This window comes from Capra hircus, chromosome 2 (genome assembly GCF_001704415.2).
Source record: "Capra hircus breed San Clemente chromosome 2, ASM170441v1, whole genome shotgun sequence".
NCBI classification, from domain to species: domain Eukaryota; kingdom Metazoa; phylum Chordata; class Mammalia; order Artiodactyla; family Bovidae; genus Capra; species Capra hircus.
Window position 1 is genome coordinate 4,393,216 of NC_030809.1, and position 27,371 is coordinate 4,420,586.

At 38.5% G+C, this 27,371-nt stretch overlaps 1 protein-coding gene across 2 annotated transcripts in view; it reads right to left on the reverse strand.

Moving 5' to 3' along the window:
- EIF4G3 (eukaryotic translation initiation factor 4 gamma 3) overlaps positions 1–27,371 on the reverse strand; it is a 354,292-nt gene that overhangs the window by 269,919 nt on the left and 57,002 nt on the right. Inside the window, exon 1 of one of the 2 annotated variants that reach the window (XM_013974607.2) lies at positions 12,940–12,958. The exons of the other annotated variant lie outside the window; for it this stretch is intronic. The gene's annotated coding sequence lies outside the window, so the exon portion shown is untranslated. Of the gene's footprint in view, positions 1–12,939; positions 12,959–27,371 lie in introns of those variants that run through there. 2 annotated transcript variants of the gene reach the window in all.

A 27,371-nucleotide genomic window follows, 5' to 3' on the forward strand; every position in this document is an offset into this window, starting at 1 on the left:
AAACATTTGCAAAGAATACGTGTGATGAGAGACTTTTATCCAGATAGTATAAAGAATTCTTACAACTCAACAACAAAAACACAACCCAACTTTTTAAGTGGGCGAAAGATTGGAACAGACATTTCTTCAAAGAAGATATACAAATAACTAAAAGCTACATGAACAGATGCTCAGTGTCACCAGGGAAATGCAAATCAAAAACCACGATGAAATACCATTTTATACCCACTGCGAAGGTTATAGTAAAAGAGCCTGTGTGGGCAAGAACACGGAGAAACTGGAACCTGTATACACTGCTGGTGATAATACAGCCACCATGGAAAACCACCTGACAGTTCCTCAGAAGCTTAAACATTAAGTTGCATTATGACCCACCAACTCCACTCAAGTGAGTAGCATATACACAGCATAGTATGTCCTGGAAAAACTCGTGCATAAATATTTATACATATATATGCAGTATTATTTATAATAGCCAAAGGTGGAAACAAATCAACTGTCCATCAACTGATGAATAGAGTATACACAAAATGCAGTATATCGTGGAATTTAATTTGGCAATAAAAAGAAATGAAATACAAATTGACTCCTAAACAATGTTGGGGTTACAGATGTCGCCCTGCCAGCACAGTCAGAACCCCATTTATAACTTTACAGCTGGCCCTCCACATCCCCAGCTCCATTCTCCAATGCAGTCAGCCAAGGACTGTGGAACAGTTCATGAACAATGGGCCCAGGGACTTGAAATCCATGTTATTCAAGGAGCAACTGTACTAACTGTTCATGTTACAACACGGATGAACCTTGCAATCAGCCAAGTGAAGGAAGTCAATCACCACACACTGCCTCTTATATAATTTTCATTAAATGTTCAGAATCAGCTATAAAGACCGAAAGGCTAGCGACTGCTTGGGACTAGGAGCAATGGAGGGATATGAATTGAGGTATGAACTGAGGGAGTCAAGACGTGTAAGTTTCTTTCCAAGGCGATGAAATGCTCTAAAATTGACTGTGGTAATGGTTGCATATATCTGAATGCACGAAAAACCACTGCACCGTACACATCAAATGACTGAATTTTATGAAATGCATATTTTATCACAGTAACATTTTAAAAATATTAATCCTTTCCTATGCTAGAAAAAGCATCATAAAAGATAAGGGTGAGAGCTGTACCACTAGAGACAGTAGGAAAGTAAGAGAGGCAAATTCCAGAATGAAGCCTTCGGCTGACAACAGTAAAGCATCCTCAGATAATTTCTATTTCCCTAAACAGTATCAAAGACAGAGCCTCTCAAATCCAAGCATGAAACTATGCTATAAGAAAAGATTAAAATAGATTAATATGAATTAGAATTTGACGTTCTCAAGTACAGGAACCAAACATGCAAAATATCCCAAAAAGAACATCTTGAATGACCCAAACTGGCAACTACAGAAATCTGAGGCCACAACTTTAGCAACTGTGGTATGGACAAAAGCAAACCAGAAACTGTGTTCTCAAACCTAAACAATATGGACATATCTACTCCTACTTTAACTGAGGAATCTATGACAGAATATGATTTTTAAAAAAAGATACCAAGGCTGAGTGCTGAAGAACTGATGCTTTTCAACTGCGGTGTTGGAGAAGACTCTTGAGAGTCCCTTGGACTGCAAGGAGATCCAACCAGTCCATCCTAAAGGAGATCAGTCCTGGGTGTTCATTGGAAGGACTGATGCTAAAGCTGAAACTCCAATACTTTGGCCACCTGATGCGAAGAGCTGACTCATTAGAAAAGACCCTGATGCTGGGAGGGATTGGGGGCAGGAGGAGAAGGGGACGACAGAGGATGAGATGGTTGGATGGCATAGCAAGCTCTGGGAGATGGTGAAAGACAGGGAGACCTGACGTGCTGCAGTCCATGGGATGGCAAAGAGTCGGACACAACTGAGCGACTGAACAACAACCAATGTTTTAATACAAATTTTGCTTCAAAGCCGTTTATATTTTGCCACTAAAAGTGCACTGAAATAAAGCTAGCAATTTCAATATTTTTTTCAATTCAGTTTACTGTTAAGCTATTATTAATAATTCAGGTCCAAAATCCCTCACTGTAACTCGGAATTTTTCCACTGTTAGAGAGTCAATGCAGTGGCGAGCTATTCCTTATAGTATATAACATCCTCAGCAAGGTCTTAGGCAGCACTTTTTAATCAAACACATTAATACTTCTACTACAAAATATACGAATATTCAATTTTCTGTATTTCTGTCCAGAGTTTTTGCCAATTTCAGGAAAAAATCAGTTTCCCTAAGCTGTTTTGATATTAGATTGAAAGCCTATACATTCCTTCCCATTGTGTTTTAGATTTAAAAATTGCTAGAGATCATCATTTTAATATTAACAACCGGAACCATTACATTACGTTTAAAAAAAAAAACAACAACAAATACAGAAACATTAGTCTACAAGTGCTTAGCCAGAAATGCTCTTTTTCTGACTCTGGTTTTCTACCTCAGAACACAACCCACCACATAAAACAAATTGATTTCCTGACAGTCACATTTAAATTTACCCAGAAACATACTCTACTTAGGATTTTAGTTCATTTTCTTTATATACAAAAAAAGACCAATACTGCCCCCTCAAAATGGCTGTTGACCATGTTGTTAATATTTGATAATTCTGTTTTTAGTTTTTTGAAGAACCTCCATACTGTTTAGCATAGTGGCTAGACCAACTTACATTCCCACCTGTTGAAAGTGAAAATCACTCAGTCGTGTCCAACTCTTTGCAACCCCATGGACGTCCATGGCATTCTCTAGGCCAGAATACTGGAGTGGATAGCCTTTCCCTTCTCCAGGGGATCTTCCAACCCAGGGATCGAACCCAGGTCTCCCGCATTGCAGGCAGATTCTTTACCAGATGAGCCACAAGGGAAGCCCAAGACTACTGGAGTGGGTAGCCTATCCCTGCTCCAGCAGATCTTCCCGATCCAGGAATTGAACTGGGGTCTCCTGCACTCCAAGTGGATTCTTTACCAGCTGAGCGCTCAGGGAAGCCCTTCCCACCTGTTGGAGGGTTCCAAAAAGGAAACAATTGCTGATATAACAACACAAAGGAATCTCAAATACTAATTAAGTGAAAGAAGCTAGACTCAAAAGGGCTATGCATCCAATTACAAACACTCTGGCAAAAGCAAATCTATAGGGGCTACTAGGGTCTCAGGAAGAGTTCATCTTCAAAGAGACAACACTATATGATCCAGCAATTGCACTCTTGCACATATATTGAAGTGAAGTAAATCAGAAAGAGAAACACATATATCGTATTACTTTATGTGGAATCTAAAATATTACATAAATGAACTTACCTACAAAACAGAAATAGATTCACAGATAGAGAGAAGAGACTTAGGGTGGCCAGGGGCAGAGGTGAGGGATGGACTGGGAGTCTGAGATTAGCAGATGCAAACTATAATATATAGAATGGACAAAAAAGGTCCTACTATATAGCACAGGGAACCATATTCAACATCCTATAATAAATGAAAATGGAAAGAATATATATAACTGAATCACTTTGCTGTATAGCAGAAACTAATACAACACTGTAAATCAACTATTCTGTAACAAAATTAAAAAAAAAAAGAAGCTACTGAAGGAATGTAACTGGGTGATGAATTTTTTCATTTTCAGTATGGCGGGGCTGCAAAACTCTGCATTTGTCAGAATTCATAAAACTAAATGAGCTTCTCCAGAGGTTAAGCAATAGAGTCACTAAATGACTCAGCAATTTTGCTCCTAGATATACATGTAAGAGAAATAAAAAGGTGTGCACACAAAACTAATACATGAACGTTCCTATCAGCAGTATTTACAACAGCCAGAAAGCAGAAACAATGTTTCCATCAACTGATGGATGATGGACAAAACTGAGGTGTATTCAGACAATGAATTTTATCTGGCAATTAAAAGAAAGGGAAATCCTGATACATACTACAACAGGATGAACCTTGAAAACAAAATGCTAAGTGAAAAAAAAGTACACAAAATGCTAAGTAGTCACAAAGTATAAAAGAAAATGACTGGTGGATGCTTAGGCTGGAGAGGACTCGTGGAAACGGGGAAAGGAGGGATGCTTGTAAAGTATATGCTTCTTTTTGAAGTAATCTAAAATTAGGTTATAAGGCCACGGTGATAGTGAAACTACGTAAATATACTAAAATCAAGAAACTGTACATTTTAAATGGGTGAATTTTATTGTATGTGAATATCTCAATAAAGTTGTTATTTAATTCTTAAACAAGTATTTAAAATATTAAAACTCCATGATGGGGCAAGCACTTTGTTTTTTCTACCACTCTATTCACAGACACTAGAATATTGCAATAGAGTCATAAAGTCAAAATGCTTCATCATCATGATCTAGTCGATTAGACTTTTTTTTTTTTTTTAACATTGTGGTTGTTTTCTTTTTGGCCATGCAACACAGCTTATGGGATCTTAGTTCCAACCAGGGATTGAACTCTGCCCCATAGTGAAAGCTCCAAGTCCTAACCACTGGACCACCAAGGAATTCCTTAGTCCGCTAGACTTAAAAGAAGTATGGCTCATCCTAAAAATCTACATATCAAAGAGAAATTTAATGCAACAGTAACAATAATAAACAGACTTCCCTGGTGCTCAGCTGGTCAACAATCCACCTGCAATGCGGGAGACCTTCATTGGGATCCCTGGGTTGGGAAGATCCCCTGGAAAACGGAAAGGCTACCCACTCCAGTACTCTGGCCTGGAGAATTCCAGGCCATGGGGTCACATACTATACAGTCCATGGGGTCACAAGAGTTGGACACGACTGAGCGACTTTCACTTTCACTTTTTGGGCTTCTCCCGTGGCTCAGATGGTAAAGAATCCACTTGCAGTGCAGAAGACCTGGGGGTTCAATACCTGGGTTGGGAAGATCCCCTGGAGAAGGGAACTGGCTACCTACTCGAGTATGCTGGCCTGGAGAATTCCATGGACAGAGGAGCCTGGTAGGCTACAGTCCATGGAGTTGCAAAGAGTCAGACACGACTGAGTGATTAAAAAAAAAAAAAGTAAAGCAGGTAAAAGTAAAGCAGGTACCCCCACAGAAAAATAAATAGCTTATTTTGTGCAATGAACTGAATTTCTTTCAATGGCAGGATCTTATACTATTCTGAACCTTGCCCAATAACCATGCAATATGGAAATCTGCTCAGCCAGCTTCTTGATACAACTCCTGACAAACTTCTCTCTCCAGTAACAGCTGGGAAAGATCCTTCTCTACCCACACTGAACAAACCCAAGCCACAGCACAGTTACTTAAACCAGTGGATCAATATTGCTTGTCAATACACCAAAGGGGAGATTACAGTACCTTGAAATGAGTCAAAGTATGTGTGTACACCAGAAAAACAATAACAAAGAAATCCACATTTAACAGAAGAAATTACTTCACAAAATAAAGAATCATCAACAATAAGAACCACATCAAATTATCCTTGGCAGGTCCTTAGTGCTCTAAGGACCTAACATCAAATGCAGAGATTTAATAACTGAGTACACTCTACTCCACAGGAAAACTCTGTTAATAGAGCACCGCTGATATTAATAAATCTTTTTGTCTATTCCAGGCAAAACACTCACTTCCTTTTAACCGCTTGTAGAGAGGCAGATGTGGTATAATCCTGTCAGAGTAAAGTCGAAGGGAGACAATTTTTTATTACCAATGCAACCATGCCTTGTATAAGCTTTCTTTCTTTACTTCAAAACTAAGCTTATTAATACATTCACCCTGTCTGTAATAAATATTCTCCACCTGTGTTTTCTTTCCATCTGAAATTGTCACAGTCATGTCTGATTCATTCTGCACATAACTGTAAGTAATCAATCATTTGAATATAAACACAATACATCTGTACCTATTTAATTTCATCATACAGATTCCAATTTAATTTCACTTTGAAATCTAATCTGACAGTCAATTTTTTCATCGTAATTTAAATCACTGGTGGAAAATTACTAAGCAAGTCAGAACTAAAGAAAGAGCACTGTGATACTCCAGAAACCCCCTCTTGGCCAGAGGCAATGGAGAAAGACCCCTTGTGAGTCAGAAAGTACTAGCGGAATTCCAAAGAAGCAAACTGGAGGAAGAGATCTCTAATTTTCTGTATAAACTTATAGAAGTCCCAGGCTCACCCTCAGAGTTGTACATAAATGTGACAGATAAAAAGCAGCATTTTAAAAGCTCTGAAAACAAATCAAGATTAAAACCACCCCCCAAAGAGAGACAAACTTGAGTCCTGAGCCTAACCAAGTTAATTGTCTATTAAAAAAAAAGTTTAATCTCAATTCTCCATGGATTGTAAAGGACCCAAAATCTACAAAACACAAATTTTTATATGTTCAGGATACAATCTGAAATTACTTAATATATAAATACAGTAAAATGTAACCAATTATCAAGAACATTAAATCAAATCTAACAGGGTTGACTGCCTAGAAAAATACTCCACAAATGATTCAGATTTTATAACACTTAACATTTAGTGTCTAGGACACAATCCAAAATTATCTGACATACAAAGAACCAAGCAAATTTAACCAATTCTTAGAAGATAATTAATACATGCCAATCTTGAAAAGACTCCGATGTTAGAATTACCAAGCACAGAACATAAAAGCAATTATTTTAACTATGCTCCAAGAGGTAAAGGTAGACCCATCTAAAGTGAAGGGAGAGACAGAAATCAGCAGCAGGTTGATACAAATTATAAAAAAGAACCAAGTGAAAATTTTGGACCTGAATGATACAATATCTTTTAAAAAAATCATCAGGTGGTATCAGTAACAGAACAGAGATGACAGAAGAGTCAGTTAATCAGAAAATAAATCAACAAAAGAAATAAAGAAGTAATTAATAAAAATAACAAGGAGATAAGGAGGCAAAGGTGAAAAACTACATATGGAAGTTTACCATGATAAATTAGAAGTTGTTAATGTAACCCATGGGCCAGCAAACTTTTTCCTAGGAGCCAAATAGTAAATATTTTGTATACATGGTATCTGTATGAGCCTGAGAGATGTATGCTCTCGGTACTGCTCACCTTCACTGCTGCAATGCAAAAGAAGCTACAGATAACAGGTAACATGAATGGCTCTGGTGTGTCCCAATAAAGCTCATTTACAAAAACAGGCAGCAGATTAGTGGATCATAGGTTGCCTACCCTTAATTTAATCTAATAAAAGAGCTTTCCCCAATACTTTGTACAAGACTATCCGTTTTAAGATAATAAATGCTCAGTAATGTAATATCTGGTAATATAAACCTTAAGTTTCCAAACATTAATTAAATTCATCCGTGATGAAGATGGAAGAAGAGTTATGGCACTATGTTAATAGACTGATGCTAGTGAGATTCTTGAAAATCATTAGCAAAACAATGGCATTATCTGAAAAACTTTAAAGCGTATATGGTCTAAACTCAGACTAGTCTTTAATAACTAAAACAAATTCTGATATGTCAATAGTCACCTATAATAGTGAGATTCTTGAAATTATCAGCAAAACAATGATATTATCTGAAAAACTTAAGAGTGTATATGGTTTAAACTCAGACTAGTTTTTAATAACTAAAACAAATTCTGATATGTCAATAGTCACCTATAATTGCTATTTCTGTAACAATTACAGTGAATCCTTAACTAATTTTATTCCATAATCTCAATTTGTAGTAGCAATAATAACAACAACAAAAGGGAAAACAAATGAAATGTCAGAAGAAAAAATAATTTTAACATATTCACCCATATTAGAAGAAAAAGACACACATTTCAATTCTCTTTCCTATCTAAACCACCTTCAACAGTACTAAAAATTAATAGTAAAGTCAACTATCTCACACTGTGCTTTTCATTCTGAATTTACTGTTCTAAAGAAAAAATATCTGCATGTATTTCTTAAAAATCTGTATTTATAAAAACACACTCCCTATAGTACACTGCCTCACTAATGCTCTTTCCAACGCTACTTTATTTTTCCCGTTTTAAGAGGACTGTAGAAAATTATACAGAATTGTCAAGGATACACTGAAGGTCATTCACTTTACCTGGAGCAGGAGGAGTGAACAGTGACTAAAGGACTAGCTAACAGTAGGGAAAAGGTGAAAGAGAAGAGGAAAGAAGAATGAAGAAGCAAGACCCATCTCCCATTTTTTCAAGTGACCAAAATCCTACTTTCCTGCCTACGAGCAAACTCACCACAGAATTTCCTAATGCGCTGTGCTTTAGAGGCCCTGCAGTCAGACAACCTTGGGTTCCATTCCTAGCTTTAGCCCTTAGTACACTGTGTAGGCACAGCTAATATCCAAACAGCAGCAGTCTCAATCATAAAATGTAACAGTAAAACATTCATAAATTGCTCTGAGGATTAACTAAATCAGTACAGGATACACTCTCTGCACAATGCCTGCCTGGTATTTTACATTCAATCCCTGTTAATTCCCTATTCTAGCTCCCAAATTATAAGCAATATGATACAAATGGTCTGAAAAGTGGCATTAGAAGGACAAATGCAAGAAGCTGGCTTTTAAGCAGCTAGTCACTGCAATCATTCACTTTCAACAAATATTTTTTGAGTAGCTACAAAGTAGTAAATGGTGCTTACATACTACTGGGGGTAGATGGACAGAAAGTCAGTGAACAAACCAGATAATTTAAATGGTGAAAATGGTACAACAATAAAAAGAATAATATGACAAGTCAGTAACAGAAGAGATAACATCTAAATTGAGATCTGAAGGATCCAAATTATACATTCTACAAAAAGCAAGGGAAAGAGCATTGCAGGAAGAGAGCATCGTATGCAAAGGCCAGCGGAGGAAAAGAGCTGTGCTCAAATATCATGAAACTAGACAGAGGTGGGGAAGAGACTAAGAGTTTGGGATTAGCAAATGCAAACTATTACAGATACAGAATGGATAAACAAGACCCTACCACACAGCACAGGATATATTAATATCCTGCACTGAAGCACAACGGAAAAGCGTGAGAGGACACAAATACATGCATGACTGAATCCCCGATGCACAGCAGAAGTTAACACTACACTGTACATCAACTGTACTTCAATAGATTTCTTCAAAAATGATATTGAGACTAGAGTGAAGGGAGTGTGTAGGAAATGGTAATCACAGTTTGGAAGCTCAAGCAAGAGCTACATCATTTCAACTTGAGTAGGGCCTATTAATGGCTTCCCTGGTGGTGCAGCTGATAAAGAACCTGCCTGCCAATGCAGGAGACGCAAGAGAGGTAGCTTTTGATCCCTGGGTCAGGAAGATGCCCTGGAGGAAGAAATGGCAACCCGCTCCAGTATTCTTGCCTTAAAAATCCCATAGACAAAGAAGCCTGGCAGGCTACAGTCCAGGGTTGCAAAGAGTCAGACAGAACTGAGAGAGTGTATGCGCACACATGCACACGGCTTGTTCAACAATATGAACTCTAAGATTAACAGGCGACAACGGCAGAGCTTAAACAGAGGAAGGGCAAACATGAACAGTATTTCTTGAAGACCATTCTACTGATGAGAAAATGAAATAAGAAGACTAGTTAGGAGACTGTAGCAGTTGTCTAGATAAGAGACTGCGGCCTAGAGGAGAGTAGGATAGTAGACATAAATGAAGAGAAGGCCAAGTTTAAATAGTAAAAGCAACAGGGTTTGGTTTGCTACTGCATAAGAGTGGAGGGACAAAGGAAAATAACAATCGAAGAATGGTTTACGGATGTTCTACCTTGAGCAGTCAGGAAGACAGCTATACTATTTAGCAAAACTGAGAAGGATCAGGTTAAGTGGAGGCGAAAAGGAAATCAAGAGGTCTGAAATGTCAATTGGAAATCCAAGAGGAGATGTAAATATACCAATCGAATACATGCATTTTCAAATCAGGCTAAAAATCTGACCTAAAGATACAGAAATTTGAAAGTCACCAACATGAAAATAGTAGTTAGACCCAAGAGAAAGGCACAAAGGACCACAGCCATGAGGGTGAGACAATGGAAGAATCAGCAAAGGACCCTGCCAAGGCAGGAGGAAAGCCACCAGATTCAGAACCCCAGGAGTACCCCATTATTCATGGAAGTGCAATGAACACTGCATCCATAACACTCTTAACTGTTGACATGCCAGGACCAACTTGTCAGCCCTCCAGGAAGTCTTGAGAATAAAGTTTTAGACTACATGGGATGCTACACTCTAGCCAACACATTGCTAAAGTAGTCTCAGCATTCAAAAAATAATGTTATGAATAAATGGAAACTATCTCCTAGAACTGAAATAAAACATTTAAGGCATTTAATGCTATTTGGCAAACAATGAACCTCAACAACCATCAGCTATCATGGCAGGTATTTTAAAAACTCTCTTATTTTGAAAACGTCTTAGTGTTTGCAGTCACAAGTCTCGTTGACTAATGGGGGAAATCAACACTCTTTTACTAGCAAAACTTGTATCTAAAGTCTACCATCCACTTGAAATTTTTTGAGTAAATCCTATTTTCCCCTAAAAAAAAAAAAAGATTTGATAAACAATGGCAATATAAAATAGCAACCACCACCACTTAGAAAATAATTCTCCTTTCCCTACAGTCATTCTTAATAATATCTTAATAATAATGGAAACATCTGTAATCAATTCACCTACTTGCAAATGCACAGCTAACAAGAACTGCAAAGTATTCTGCAGCTCTGTCTCACCTGACTCAGAGTCACCCCGGAGGGTCCCCGAGTGATACATAATGAACAAATAAAAATTACACACCAACTTTCAATCACAAAGCCAAAACATGGATTATCTTTAGATCTTGGCTAAAATAATGCCAACAAGAATACAAACTTTAACACCATTATAATTTACTTTCCATATTCAACAAAAAACATCCTGACAAAGGAACTTCTCCAGCCATCCCATGGTTAAAACCCTCACTGCTTCCACTCCAGGGGACACAGGCTCCATCCTGACTGGGGACTGAGATCGCAGCAGGCCCTGCGGTGCTGGAGGGCAGGGGGGGATGTCCTGGCAGAGAAAAAAATCCTATAAACTCACAACTCTAAACATATCTCCTTAGGATATCAGACCCATAAGAAGTCACCATTGTTTTATTTGGTGACTCCAAGGTGTGGCGTTAACTACAGGTAATATTTTTCCTTTCTTTCTTAAAACAGTCAGGGGCATTTCAACATAAAATTCTTGAAAGATTTTATGTTCTTATGTAGAATGCACATAGCCAAGATGACTGCCTTTCATAAATTCCAGTCCAAAGTAATTATTACACATCCAGTGTCACATATTTAAATTTACTAATCTTTAGAAAAAATTATCTCTAAACCAATCATGTTCTTCAAAGATGACTGATTTTTAAAAGTAATTTTGAGCATGCAACCAGCACCACCCCACCACCACCAGTGTACTACTGTATATAAACATCCCCATTACTCCCTCCTGTTACTCCATTTCCAATGGTTAGAGCCCCACACAAATTCTATTCTTATGAGTAACATCTGCAAAGATGCATATAATTATTCTATCAAAAGTCAATGTTACATATTAATAAATTCTACTGTATTAAGCAATTTTTTAATTCAAGAAAAAAATTACACTGGTTAAAATGGGTCAGAGAATTCTCTGGTGGTCCAGCGGTTAGGAGTTGACACTTTCACTGCCTTGGCCTTGGGGTTCAATTCCCGGTTGGGGAACTAAGATCCTGCTAACCGTGCGGCACAACCAAAAAATCAAATACATAAAACAGTAAACTGGGAAGATCTATACTGCCTCTACTACGGTGCAGCAGCAGTCTAATTATTAACTAGTGTGCAGTCTGACTGCTACTACTCAACTTTAGCCTATAAATTCCTTCACTTTCCTCTACACGGCTTCAGTAATTTTCCTAGAAGCCATCCTCAGTCTCCCCTTTCCACAAGCCATGGCCAGCACTTCAATTCAGATCTTCCCTTTCTAGCTGCACTAGCTGCCTAGGTCTCCTGAGGAGAGTCTTCCTCTTCAATTTATACAGAAAGGTATCACATCAACGGTCCTGGACAATACTGTGGTTCATCAAAGAACAGTCAAGGGCTCCCCAATTTTTTTTTTTAACTCCAAATCCTGTAATTTGATTACCACAACAATTTGGGAGCTGTTCTATATAATTTTTATTTCCCATGCCCTAAAATAAAACCTCTCCTAAGGAACAAATGCTAGGCTCTTTCCTGTTTGATCCTGCAACTGCCAAAACCTGGAATGTCTTCCCTTCTTTCCTCCACTAATCTAAATCCATTTAACTCCAAACTATCATCCATTCAACTCCAAACTATTACCTGGATTAAATTCCACGCTTCCTGGCTTGGTACAGTAAGAGGTCCTACATTGCTATCTTTCATTTAGCTTCAGTTACCCTTATTATTTGTAAAAGGAGGTAAGAAATAATACCTCACAGAATTACTGTAAGGATTAAATAAATAATCCTTATAAAGAATTGAGTACATAGTAGGTATTTCATAAATGATACCTTCTGTGAGAGACTACTTCTCTTTCTTATTATTCCTTATGCTAACATCGTTTCTCCATCTAGACAAAAGACTTTTTTATAAGACTTCCTCATTGAATAATTCACAGAGCAAATTAGTCCCAAAGCTAATTAGAATCCAATGGAGTTTGCTTCTCTTCTTCTCTAGATAAAGGCTTTTAGGGTAGGAATTACCCTGCCATAATACGTCTCGGTCCAAATAACCAAAACGATCACTTTCTCATATGAAGAATGGATAAAAGGATATGGCACTCAAGTCGGTACAAGCAGATCCCAAAAGAATAAAGTATTACTTCAATCATCAAACCAATGTATCTGAATATTAATACTAAATCAAGGTATCTAAATCCTAAATACCTTGCCTCTGTTCCAGCCAGCCCAGACGCAGGCACCAGAGATTACACTCAGGAGAGGCACCAACAACGCAGAGGATCCAAGTTAAAGAAAGACTCTTAAGTATGCAGCTGCTGCTAAGTCACTTCAGCCGTGTCCGACTCCTTGCGACCCCGTGGACTGCAGCATGCCAGGCTTCCCTGTTCTTCACCATCTCCCAGAGCTTACTCAAACTCATCTCCATTGAGTCAAAGATGCCATCCAACCATTTCATCTTCTGCCGCCTCCTTCTCCACCCGCCTTCAATCTTTCCCAGCATCAGGGTCTTTTCCAATGAGTCAGCTCTTCATATCAGGTGGCCAAAGTATTGCAGTTTCAGCTTCAGCATCTGTCCTTCCAATGAATATTCAGGGTTGATTTCCTTTAGGATTGACTGATTTCATGTCACTGCAGTCTAAGGGTCTCTCAAGAGTCTTCTCCAACACCACAGTTCAAAAGCCAATTCTTTAGCTTTCAGAGTTCTTTATGGTCCAACTATCACATCCATATATGACTACTGGAAAAACCACAGCTTGGACTACACGGACCTTTGATGGCATAGTAATGTCTCTGCTTTTTGATATACTGTCTAGGATAACCATAGCTTTCCTTCCAAGGAGCAAGTGTCTTTTTCCATGGCTGCAGTTACCATCTGCAGTGAGTTTGGAGCCCAAGAAAAAAAAAATCAGTCCCTGTTTCCATTGTTTCCCCATCTATTTGCCATGAAGTGATGGGACCAGATGCCATGATCTTTGCTTTTTGAATGTTGAATTTTAAGCCAGCTTTTTCACTCTCCTCTCACATCTTCATCAAAAGGCTCTCTATTCTTCTTCACTTTCTGCCATAAGGGTGGTGTCATCTGCATATCCGAGGTTATTGATATTTCTCCCAGCAATCTTGATTCCAGCTTGTGTTTCACTCAGTCTGGCATTTCGCATGATGTACTCTGCATATAAATTAAATAAGCAGGGTGACACCATGCAGCCTTGACATACTCCTTTCTGGATCTAAAACCAGTTCATTGTTCCATGTCCAGTTCTATGCTGCTTCTTGACCTGAATACAGGTTTCACAGGAGGCAAGTAAGGTGGTTTGATATTCTCCTCCTTAAGAATTTCCCACAGGTTGTTGTGATTCACACAGTCAAAGGCTTTAGTGCAGTCAATGAAGCAGAAATAGAAATTATTAATAAGCTCTAACAAAAAGTTTATTTTTCCTTTAAAACAATTATCTCATTAAAATAACAAGAGCAAAGAAATAACAGCTTTAGTTGCTGATATGGTATAATTTCTGTTTCTAAACTTCATGACCTCAGAATTCTTTTACACTTAAAAGTTAGTGAGGAATCCTAAGAGCTTTTGCTTAAATGGAGTATATCTAAGTACATTTATCACATCAGAAAATAAAACTGAGAAAATTTTGAATATCTACTATTTTAAGGTAATAAACTAATTATATGTATACACAATAAAAAATTTCAACTTTAAAAATAGCCATATAATTTTTTCTTGGAGAAGAGTGACACTGTTTCACATTTTTGGAAATCACTTTTATGTCCAGTTTAACAGAAGATCAGCTAATATCTTAATATGTGATTCTGCATCAATCTGTTGCAACATGTTATTTTGAAATCTGTGAGGAAAAGATGCTCTCACAGACACAGCAGATGTGTGGTTGGAAAAGGGAAGGAGTATGTTAATAGCCTTTCTTGATAATAGTGCTTTTTCTTTTTTATTATTACACCAAAACTTGATTAATGGTAGTTTTTACAGGTTATATGCAATTTGAAATCTAAAAACCATATTAATTAACTTTTCATACACAAATGCAGTAAAATTAATTCAGATTACTTTTCAAGATTTTTTAAAATATTTATTTATTTGGTGGGCTTAGTTGCCCCCCGGCATTATGAGATCTTAGTCCCCCACCAGAAATCGAATCTGTATCCCCCACACTGCAAGGCAGATTTTTAACCACCGAACCAGCAAGGGAAGTCCCCCTTGCTTTTTAAGTGGATCTTCACCTATCAGGCGTTTGTAACATCATGCATTGATCATCTGGAAATAGGCATGTTAAGTTGTGCAGATTTTCCAGATACTGACACATTTTGTTGGACAACATTAAAAGTGCAATCTGTTCAAAAAATAAATAAAAATCAAATCTATTAATATCATCATTGATCTCATCAGAAAACTATTAAACACTGGGAAGCTGTCAAAACTCATGGTGACAGATACAAGTCTAATATTTTTTCACCAAAAACCTCTAATTTTATCACTGGTAACAGTTTTCCTCAAAGTGGAAGGCACAATGGTTTATTTTTGAAACTACATCTCCTAAATATGCAAATTTGAATAACCAGAGTTTATCATTCTTTCAAGTAAAAATGGTTACAAGAAAAAAAGTGGTTAGCTTTGCCTGCAACTCACTCACTTAAGTGGTTTTCATTAGAACCATTATTGAACAATTATGCAATAAAAACTGCCAGACAATTGCACTCATTTCATAGGCCAGCAAAGTAATGCTCAAAACTCTCCAAGCTAGGCTTCAATAGTACATGAACCAAGAACTTCCAGATGTTCAAGCTGGGATTTAGAAAAGGCAGAGGAACCAGAGATCAAATTGCCAACATTTGTTGGATCGCAGAGAAAGTAAGGGAATTCCAGGAAAACTACTTCTGCTTCATTGACTACACTAAAGCCTTTGACTGCGGATAACAAAAAACCGTGGAAAATTCTTAAAGAGATGTTCCGGAATACCAGACCACCTGACCTGCCTCCTGCGAAACCTCTATGTAGGTCAAGAAGCAACAGTTAGAACCAAACATGGAACAATGGACTGGTTCCAAATTGGGAAAAGAGAACGTCAAGGCTGGGTATTGTCACTCTGCTTATTTAACTTTTATGTAGAGTACATCATGCAAAATGCTGGGCTTAGATGAAGCACAAGCTGGAATCAAGAGAAATATCAATAACCTTAGAAACGCAGATGGCAACAAGAGCCTCTTGCTGAAAGTGAAAGAGGAGAGTGAAAAAACTGACTTAAAACTCAACATTCAAAAAATGAAGATCATGGCATCTGGTCCCATCACTTCATGGCAAATAGATGGAGAAACGATGGAAACAATGACAGATTTTATCTTTTGGGGCTCCAAAATCAGTGCAGATGGTGACTGCAGCCATGAAATTAAAAGACACTTGCTCCCTGGAAGGCAAGCTATGACAAACCTAGACAGCATATTAGAAAGCAGAGACATTATTTTGATATTAGAAAGCAGAGACATTATTTTGCCAGCAAAGGTCCATCTAGTCAAAGCTATGTTTTTTCCAGTCATCACGTATGGATGTGAGAGCTGAACCATAAAGAAGTCTGAGTACCAAAGAATTCATGCTTTTGAACTGCAGTGTTGAAGAAGACTCTTGAGAGTCCCTTGGACTGCAAGGAGATCCAACCAGTCAATCCTACAGGAACTCAATCCTGAATATTCATTGGAAAGACTGATGCTGAAGCTCCGATACCTTGGCCACCTGATGCAAAGAGCCGACTCACTGGAAAAGACCCTGATGCTGGGAAAGATTGAAGGCAGGAGGAGAAGGGGACAACAGAGGATGAGATGGTTGGAAGGCATCACCAACTCAAGGGACAGGAGTTTGAGCAAGCTCCAGGAGATGGTGAAGGACAGGGAAGCCTGGTGTGCGACAGTCCATGGGTTCGCAAAGAGTAGGACGTGACTGAGCTAGTGAACAACAAATACAACAGAAGTATTCTATGCATATCTGCATTCTATTGCACAGAGTATTAAAAAATGTACACGAGGGTAAAGATCTAATAAATCCTTTTTTAAATTTTTTTTACTGTTTCATCAAAGATATTAAGTGAAAATCAAAGTTTTCTTTTTGTTTTCTGAGAATCTGTGTTGGTGGAAAAAAAACAATCATTACTAGTTAATTTGGTACCATCATGTTGATTCATGCTAAAGCACGAGCAGTTTGACAGACACCACTGATTTGGCACCATCAGTGAATATGTCAATAAAACGAAAAAATCAAAAAATACCTTAGAACAATTATTAAAATAGGTCTGACTTCTGCCTCTAAATAGTACTGCCTCTAAATCATACTCTCTCTCACAGTGCCTGCTGAAGGCAAGAACAGAATTTCAACACTGCTGACATCCAGAACATTTCCTAGAGCAGAGTAAATCTAGGTAAGCAAGCCATAAGCACAGAGATCCAAGTACATAAGGACACCCAACATATGTAGTTATGCTAAATTAATGCAACAATGGTCATCAAATGATGTCATGAAAAAACTCCAAAGGGCTTTTCACTCACGAGGATAGAGAACTCACTGACACTCTTTTGGAAAAAGAACAAACTGATATGTATGCTGGAGTATATACCCTGTTAGCCCATATTTAGCAAAATCCTAAAGTAAATGTAGCAGTGGCAGCTTTGTCTACCATGTCCCCACTGCCTCAACCCACTGTCAAGTCATTCTCCTTCTCAACCTCATCCTTAGCATCTTACACTCTGCTGCTGCTACTGCTGCTGCTGAGTCGCTTCAGTCGTGTCCAACTCTGTGCGGCCCCACAGATGGCCTCCTACCAGGCTCCTCTGTCCCTGGGATTTTCCAGGCAAGAGCACTGGAGTGGGTGCCAGTGCCTTCTCCAATGCATGAAAATGAAGAGTGGAAGTGAAGTCGCTCAAGCGTGCCCGACTCTTAGCGACCCCATGGACTGCAGCCCACCAGGCCCCTCCGCCCATGGGATTTTCCAGGCAAGAGCACTGGAGTGGGTGCCAGTGCCTTCTCCGATCTTACACTCCAGGCTCTTCCAAAACAACCTCCCCCCATCAGTGTTGTTCAACCACTAGGAAAGCGAAGGCTCCCTGTTCCTCCTTTCTCCCAACCCCCTTTTCCTTTTCTCTGGTTTCAGGTTTAGGTAGCGAAGCATCCAGCTTATGAGGTATCTATCTGAAATGGATACAGCAACAAAGTCACTGGCAACAAGTCAGTCTAAGAGCTCTGGATTGAATCAAATGCACTGCACACAAGCCCTTTAATAGATAAACTAGAACCAGTAATTCCAGCCAATACCTAGGTTTTGAAGAACATGAACATACCTTGACCCAAAGCTCAGAATTTTAACTGAAATAGACCAAATTCAGACTGTCAAAGAGGTTTAGTACACAACTCTAGAAACACTGATCTCAGGAGGCAGTGTATTCACATCAGTGATTTCAAATATAAATCTGATTTTAGCATTCTAGTTCTTCCACTTACTACCCGTATGATTTCTGGGGGGGTTACATTTAATATCTCTAAGCACAGGATTTCCATCTGGAAAATGAGGGCAATAATAGTACTTACTTCACAGAGCTGATACACAGTTTGTTTAGAGTATTTAACCCAGTGATTAATATACAGTAGGTACACTATAAATCACTGCTAACATTAAGACCTCTAAGAGCAATTATTCTTTCTAGTGTGAAGATCAAAATAAAATACCAATATAGCAGCTGAACCAATGACAAACTAGCAGAAATTTTCCTAAGGTTTCAAGCACATATTTATATACCAGTTTATATATCATGACTATATTTTCACCATGTTTAATATAATATCCCCTTCTTAGAATGTGACAATCTATCTCTGGCATCTAAAAATTTAGTGTATCTACTTGTTTAATACTGAGCTTATTACACAGAATTTAAATTGGTCACAAACACTTTCCAGCAGTTACTGCGTTGTGTCAAGGGTAACACATTAACAAACAACCTGCCTAGGGGAGAAAGTTGTGACATAAGGAAATGAAAAATTATAAACTTTCATAAGGCACAGATTGACTTCTAGGGTTCAATAAAACCCTCTAAAATCTCTCAAGAATACAAATAGAACAAAGCTGTTGTGTACTGTCTGTTATTCTCCATAATTTTCTATATGCATAAAATTTTCATTAAAAGATGAATCACGTGTAGAAAGAGAATACTCTTCAGTAAATTAAAAATAAAACAGAATTAAAGATAAAACTGTAAAATACAGTCCAAGTCTATCTGACAAAGTTTACATATCCAAATGTGACATGTTTAAAAAAATAACTTTTGCTTTTCATTTTGACAGTTTACTTGCATATAAGCAAAATGTAGGACAAAAGCAATACTATTAACTTTTGCCTATTGACTGAGGCAAAAGGCATTCTTTAAATAATCCACATAACTGTCTAAATTCTCCACTTCGTATTATCCAATAAACCACAAAAACACTGAATAATTTAAAAACCATCTGATACAGGAGAAAAAGATTCTTATCTGTACTTCATGAATGAATATTAAGCACCAACAGTAAGTTAGATGGAATATAACCATACACAAAGGAAATAAAGTTCATTTTTACTTCACATTTTAAATGACAGAGAATAATTTCAATGAGATCAAGTCTCACACTACAGCACTTAAGCCATTACAGAGCACTCGCTATCAAAAAACCACAAGTGGAAATTAAGCTCTGCTTTTCTTTGCATTTTTCATTAAAAGAAATTGGACTTTTCTCTTGCAACTATTTATTTGTAAGTAAGGAGGTAAAATTCTAAAAATGACACAGTTGCTGTTGCAAAGTATGAACAATGAGCCTGGGGGTGGTGACAGAGAAAGGGCTACTGCAAGTCCTAACAAAGGCCCAGCACACCGGCCATGGCTAAACCCAGAGTATGAAAGCACTCTTTGTCTTTCAGGTCAGTGCAAGGCCATTGAATGGCCCAGTATATAGTAAAGGGGGGAAAAAAAGGCAGGAGAAGAGGGAGGATGGGGAGTTCTGCCACTTCAGGGGATATCTCCTCAGCTGCCTGGCTGCAGGGAGGATCAATTGTGAAGGACACAGAAAAGCTTTCCAAGCATGCACCCAGCCTCTCGTCTGTTAACACAAGCCAGAGATGAGGACGCGTATGCCCCGCCCCCGTTACAAATCATCTCATCATCTAGCAGAATTTCTAATACACACTGACCCTTTCAATTTAGTTCATTCAGAAAACTGTAGGGGAGATAAAGTCATCTGGCTTCCAATTTAGATTCCAGCCATGATAACCGTTGGAGAAAGCAATGGCACCCCACTCTTGCCTGGAAAATCCCATGGGCGGAGAAGCCTGGTGGGCTGCAGTCCATGGGATCGTTGAGTCGGACACGCCTGAGCGACTTCACTTTCACTTTTCACTTTCATGCATTGGAGAAGGAAATGGCAACCCACTCCAGTGTTCTTGCCTGGAGAATCCCAGGAACAGGGGAGCCCAGTAGGCTGCCGTCTATGGGGTCGCACAGAGTCAGACACGACTGAAGCGACTTCGCAGTAGCAGTAGCAGCATGACAACCGTCTTGCTTCAAGAGACAGCAGAAAATTTTAAATTAAGAAAGACGTTTCATTTTTTTGTTGTTCAGATGTTTTTTCAAAGGCCAAGTAACCAAAAGAGGTTCCCTAATGAAGACAGCAGTTCGGTGTTTTAATATAAGTTCACAATAGAGATGTCACATTTCAGTACACATTCTTTGAAAATAGCAAGCCCTCAGCGTGTGGATCAGAATTATTTTCCTCAGTGCCATAATTTAATCAATTGAAGGAAAGTTAGTGAAAGAAGCTGTTACAGCTTAATTAAATTTGATTGATAACCCACTGTATAACTATCCATGAACCTAAACTTGGCATAAGACAACATTTCCTTTAAGTTTCTAAATAAAGAAAAGGCTCATTCTCTAGAATTAAGTATAATGATTAAAAACAAATGTTAATTTGCTTAAAAAAAACACACATACACACATACATAAGCCCCACATACACACACAAAAGGTTAATGTCTTCATTACCGGAAATTTTCATTCAAAACCCCAGTCTATGACTAAGATTTTACATATGCATATGGCTGACTTTACGCAACATTACATTAGAATTCATTCATGAGACAAATCAGACTACAAATGCACTTAAACAATTAAAGTTTATTCTGAGGTTATGCAGATTTTGCTTAACTAGAAATTTTGATTGTAATATACTTTAAGAATTATTGAATTCTATCTTTTGAATTGAAAAAGATATGAAATTACAAAATCATATCTCATCCAAACGAGTCCTTGGAGGTAATCTTATAAAAATGAATGTCTAACTAAACAAAGAGAAAAACACTCGAAAATTAAGCAACGTGCTAAAGGTTACATAACTAAATTTTCTTATAATGAAAGGAGAAAATAAAAGGCCAAATTTGTGTACAGTTTACAACTTCATTTTTACTGAGTTATGATCTGCAAATGAATTAATATTCTACTGTCCCAAAGGACCTCTAAACAGTTTTCTGGAAATCACACTGACTTCTGAAATAAAATAATATTGCAGTGAAAATAAAGGGACATTATAAAAACAGAACACATCAGATAAATTTATTTGACATATGAAGGAAGAAATTTGTCAGAACATTTTACCATCTTAACTGTCTCCTGAGAAACCTGTATGCAGGTCAAGAAGCAACAGTTAGAACCAAACAGGAAACAACTGACTGAAAATTGGGAAAGCAGTATGACAACGCTGTATATTGTTACCCTGATTGTTTAATTAATATGCAGAGTACATTACGCAAAATGCCAGGCTGGATAAATCACAAGATGGAATCAAGACTGCCAGGAGAAATATCAACAACCTCAGATATGCAAATGATATCATTCTAATGGCAGAAAGTGAGGGGGAACTAGAGAGCCTCTTGACCGAAGGTAAAAGAGGAGAGTGAAAAAGCTGGCTTAAAACTCAATATTCAAAAGACTAAGATCATGGCATCAGGTCCCATCACTTCACAGGAAAAAGTGGAAAAGGTGACAGATTTTCTTTTCTTGGGCTCTAAAATCACTGCAGATGGTTGACTGCAGCCATTAAATTAAATGATGCTTGCTCCTTGGAAGGTAAGCTATGACAAACCTAGACAGCACATTAAAAAGCAGAGACATCACTTTGCCAACAAAGGTCCAGATAGTCAAAAACCACTGGTTTTTCCAGTGGTCGTATATGGATGTGAGAGCTGGACCATAAAATAAGCTGAGTGCCAAAGAATTGATGCTTTGGAACTGTGGTGCTAGAGAAGACTCTTGAGAGTCCCTTAGACTGCAAGATCAAACCAATCAATTCTAAAAGAAATCAACCTTGACTATTCACTGGAAGGGCTAATGCTGAAGCTCCAATACTTTGACCACCTGATGTGAAAAGCCAAGTCACTGGAAAAGACCCTGATGCTGGGAAACATGGAAGGCAAAAGGAGAAAGCGGCAACAAACGATGAAATGGTTAGAGAGCATCACAGACTCAATGGATATGAATTTGAACAAATTCCAGAAGACAGTGAAGGCCAGGGGAACCTGGCATGCTGCAGTCCATGGAGTCCCAAAGAGTCGAACACAACTTACCAAGTGAACAACAACAATGAAGGAAGAAATAAATTTCATGTACTTTGAAAACAGGACAAAAAACTTTTAAAACAGTGATCATGCGATCTTAAAACTAGTCATAGTTAATATTAATAGCACAGGGGGTTACATTCATATATAGATCTGTAGTTGCCTGGGCTACTGACTAGTTTTAATACCATGTGATCTTTAGTTTTTAAAATGTCAAGTGGTAAAAAGGACACAAAGCAGAGAGCACTAGCACAGAAGGATGTAAGGTGGGAAAGTACCTTCCATCATCCTATCTTTTTCTCCTAAAGGTAACCACTGTCAAGTTTCTTATGCATCTTTCCAGAAATTTTCTAAACAAATACATAATCCTTTCTAACTCCTAAAAATTGCTTCTAAAATTAATCACTGTGATTGTGCTAAAATTACCTAAAATGTCAGGGAATTCCCTGGCAGTCCAGTGGTTAGGACTCAATGCTTTCACTGGACCTGGGTTGGCTCCTGATCAGGAAATTAAGATCCTGCAAGCCACAAGACCAGCCAAAAAAGTTTGTTTTTTTTTTTAAACTTGTCTAAAATGTCAGATTGCTACAGGCTTAAGAAAGAAGAAAAAAATTTCTAAATATTGGTCATTTACATTATGAAAACGAAATGATGAAGATGGTTAGAGAAAGTTATAAAATAGACAAAACAAATGTATGAAGTGTTAACAGAACGATTTGATCTAATATTCTGTTAAAGACCATTTTTAACATTTAATTTCACACAATGGAGCCAATGAAAGTATAAATGATCAAAGATATAACCTGAATATTCAGCTTTCCATTTGGCCTTATGAAACGACTTTTGCCTCAACCCAGCCAAGCGGGGAACTTTGAGCCTCTTTTGCAGTAGGCCCCGACTACAATGCCCATGCGCACATTAGGCATTCGCTGCTTTCCACCCTTTGCACTGCCACCAGGAAGCGCAATCGTGAGATACGAAGGTTTAGATGAAAACAATTTGGGAGCTACAGACGGGTTCCTTTCCTCATTGCTCACATATCAAAATTATCTGATACTGCAGTTACACGGACCATGCTTGAAGAAGTTACCCTCTTTACAGTTTTGACTCACAAGTATGTAACTTAAACCCAGATTGTTCTAAGTGACAAAACGTCACACTGCTTGCGACTCATGTCTTCCTGAAAGGCCCCACACGCAAACATGGCCACTTTCTATCACAGCTCCACTTTCTATCACAGCTCCACTTTCTATCACAACTCTACCGTCTACCCTGAAAGCGGCTCGCTTTTGTTGCTCAGTGTCACCAGCACGGACATCTGTCCAGAAGCCCCAGGAAGCGGCAGCAAGCAATTTCAACTTCTCCCTCAGCCTACACGTCATTTATGTTTCACAACCAGACAAAAAAATGAGAAAGGCCCACTACGCCTAAAATACGACATTTGACTACGATTCTTGGATTATTGTCAATTTTGTCAACAAAACCACTACTTCAAAATATACTAAGATAAGTGGCCACTGATTCTTTTATGAATGTCATATTACAAATGTATTAACAAAACTTTGTAAGACAGAAACTTTACCCAGAATTCTATCTCCTTACATCACTCCAACACTCCTATTTTCTTCCAGACCTTTCTCCTACATATGCATTTTCTTAAAAAGCTAATACAGTGTACATACAATGACTACCTTTTACTCATTAAATCACGTATTTCACTAGCACAATCGTCCCTAAGTACCTATGATGAATTGCTTCCAGAACTCCCTACAGACACCAGAATCCATACATGCGCAAGTCTTTTATATCAAGTGGTGTAGTATCTGCATCCTCCAATATACTTTAAATCATCCACAGGCCATTTATAACACCTAATACAGTGGAATTGCTAGTAAAGAGCAGTAAATGCTATGTAAATAGCTGCCAGAGTGGGGCAAATTCAAGTATTGCTTTTGGAACTTCTTGGAAATTTTTTCCTGAATATTTTCCATCTGTGGTTTGTTCAATCAGAGGATCAACTGTATCCATCACTACATTTCAAAAATAAGTGCATTATAAAATACACGTTTTGTTGACATTTTTTAAATATAAGACTGTAAAATAGAAATTAAAAACCACTCAATCACAAGCCAATGACAATCACCATTAACAACTCAGTACACTTCCTTGCAGTTCTAAAAATTAACTGATTTCAATCCTGTATTGCTGATGAAACTGACAGAATATGGAATTTCCCTAGTAATGCCCTGAACTAACTTTGGCCCTAGTCAGGTTATTAGTCCAAAATACCATGCTGATTTTGAAGTCTGTGCTCATCATCTGCACATCTTCAAGACTACAATCCCTAGCATGTAGCAGTCCAGGAATAACTTCCCAAAGGCAAAGAACACCACTTTTCAAGCCTATTGAACTGAAAGAAAACCAGAAGAATAACTCTATTCATCCTTTCATACAAATGATATATCAGTCTTGGCAAAGACTGGAACTCCTTCTTTTAAAAAAAAGACACAAAAATCATACCAAGTTATTTTGTTTCTCAAGAGACTAAGTGTAGGTAGAAGACAAAATTGAAACTTGGAAAAACTGTTGAGATTTTAAAACACAATTCTAAGACTAGAGTCAACATATCAAGAGATACAGTCCTCTTTATTATTGCTTCCTTCTTGTTGGTGTGTACTCTACTTGCGACTCTAATGTAAAATGAAAAGCGTTACCCCTTTCACAGATCTTGACCTGATCATTCAAGTCGGCTATGGAGCCCAGAACTCCATAGCAGATTTAAATACTAAGGACTCTTGAGAGTCCCTTGGACAGCAAGGAACTGAAATGAAACCAGTCAATCCTAAAGGAAGTCAACCCTGAATATTCACTGGAAGGATTGCTGCTGAAGCGCCAATACTTTGGCTACTTGATATGAAGAGCTGACTCATAGGAAAAGACCCTGATGCTAGGAAAGACTGGAGGCAGGAGAAGGGAACGACAGAGGATGAGATCGTTGGATGGCATCACAGACTAAATGGACGCGAGTTTGAGCAAACTCCAGGAGATGGTCAAGGACAGGGAAGCCTGGTTTGCTGCAGTCCATGGGGTCACGAAGAGTCGGACACGACTGAGCAACTCAACAATGGAGCCCAGGAAAAAGTCTCCACGGGCCACCCACAACTCACCTCCAAAGCGCCTCCAGCCCAGCTATGAGCCGCTCACTCCGCCACACGTTCTCAACTTTCCTAGTCCTGTGACTAGGATGCCACCTCCTCCGACCTCCATTTTGGCCCGACACCTTCGATCCTCTTTGCTACTCCCGTTTTACTGACAACAGGCTTTCTCGGTGGCTCAGATGGTAAAGAATCTGCCTGCAACGAGGGAGACCCAGGTTCAATCCCTGGGTCAGGAAGATCCCCTGGAGAAGGGAATGGCCACCCACTTCTACAGTCCATGGGACCGCAAAGAGTCAGACACAATTGAGCAACCAACACTAACTGACAACACCCTATCTGAACTTCAGTCTCATCTACCACACCATCAGAAAAGAACACATAACACAAATTTGGGGTTGTGTGGGTCAAAATCCACTACTCATCTCATTTTCCCCAACCAAGGGATGAAAAGCAGATATAGTAAGACACTCCTTAGTGTACAGAAAGCTCAAGCGCAATGCAGAGATACAGAGAAGGGAACAAATACTCACAGTTCTGTTAACACTTATCACTCATTCATCCAACAAATATTAATTAAGAACCTACTTCTGTCTAGACATCAATTTTAGCAACAGGAGATCAAGTGATTAACAACACAAAGTTCCCACATTCTTGGAGCTTATATATAACCAGTTAACAGGATGTCAACATCTCAGTAACTCACACCTTCAATCCATGGCTTTAATTTTCATATATCCAAATACTAAGCAAAAGTCACAAAATAGTCTACAAGCAAAACATTCACAGTATTTAAATTCTGGAAAAAATATAAATAGGTTTTTCCATTTAGAGGCTATCAAATCACCATCTCATGTTGAAACGTGATACTTATCTATTCTAAATTAGCAAAGGAGACCACAAAGTAATCTGCAAGGAATTAACCATGAATGCCTACTCAAAAGGGCAGAAAGTAATTATTAAGTGCTCATCTGTGCAAGGCATTATGCTACAGAACACAGACTTATCCTCAAAGAGCTTACAGTTTGGCTAAGTAATATATGTACATAACAAATAACTACTCAAGAGATTTTTTTGAGGAATGCCAATCAGTGATGTCATTGACTGTAGAAATTCAGAAAACAAGCATTTGTGGACTGGAATGATCAGGAACCATTCTGCAAGAAACAAAAGGACTGATATGGATTGTAGAGGAAGATTAAGACTGAGAAGTGAGAGACCAAGAGGCATTCTAATTAAGGGAAACAGGAACGTGCCTGGGAGAGTCCATGCCTACAGTGTGATCAGCAAGGGTAGGGCAAGTACAGAGGAGGTCCACACAAGATTCGAGAGTCCTGTGAAGTCAGAGCTAGAAAGGACTCCCATTCTGCCATGCCTTCCCACAGATGAGAAGAGTAAAACTCAGGAAAGACACCAAACAAGGTCGCAAAGGTGATGGCAAAGCCAAGATGATAACCCAGGTTCTGCTGATGCTTAGGACTGAAAGCTATCTCCTTACTGAGCCTGCGTCAATTGCAAAATGTTCCAAGAGAAATATGCAGCAGGCAACCAGGCAAAGGTCCAAGAGGAGAAAGAGCATGGATCTGTCATCTAAGGGCAAGGTTTAAAGTTACAGAAGCAGATGCTATCCCAAAGAAGTGTAGGGAAGATAATGGGACCCAAAGACCGAATCTGAGAAACCATATGGTGGCTGCAGCCCTATTCCCCCCGCCTTACTGCCTTAGCCTGCAGAATGGGACAGTGCTGCCCTTTTCACATTACTGGATCTAAACCTGTGTCACTGCGCACAAGCAAGCTATCAAGTTTCCTCTCCTCCAAGCAGAAAGTCCGTAAGACAAGCTCTGTC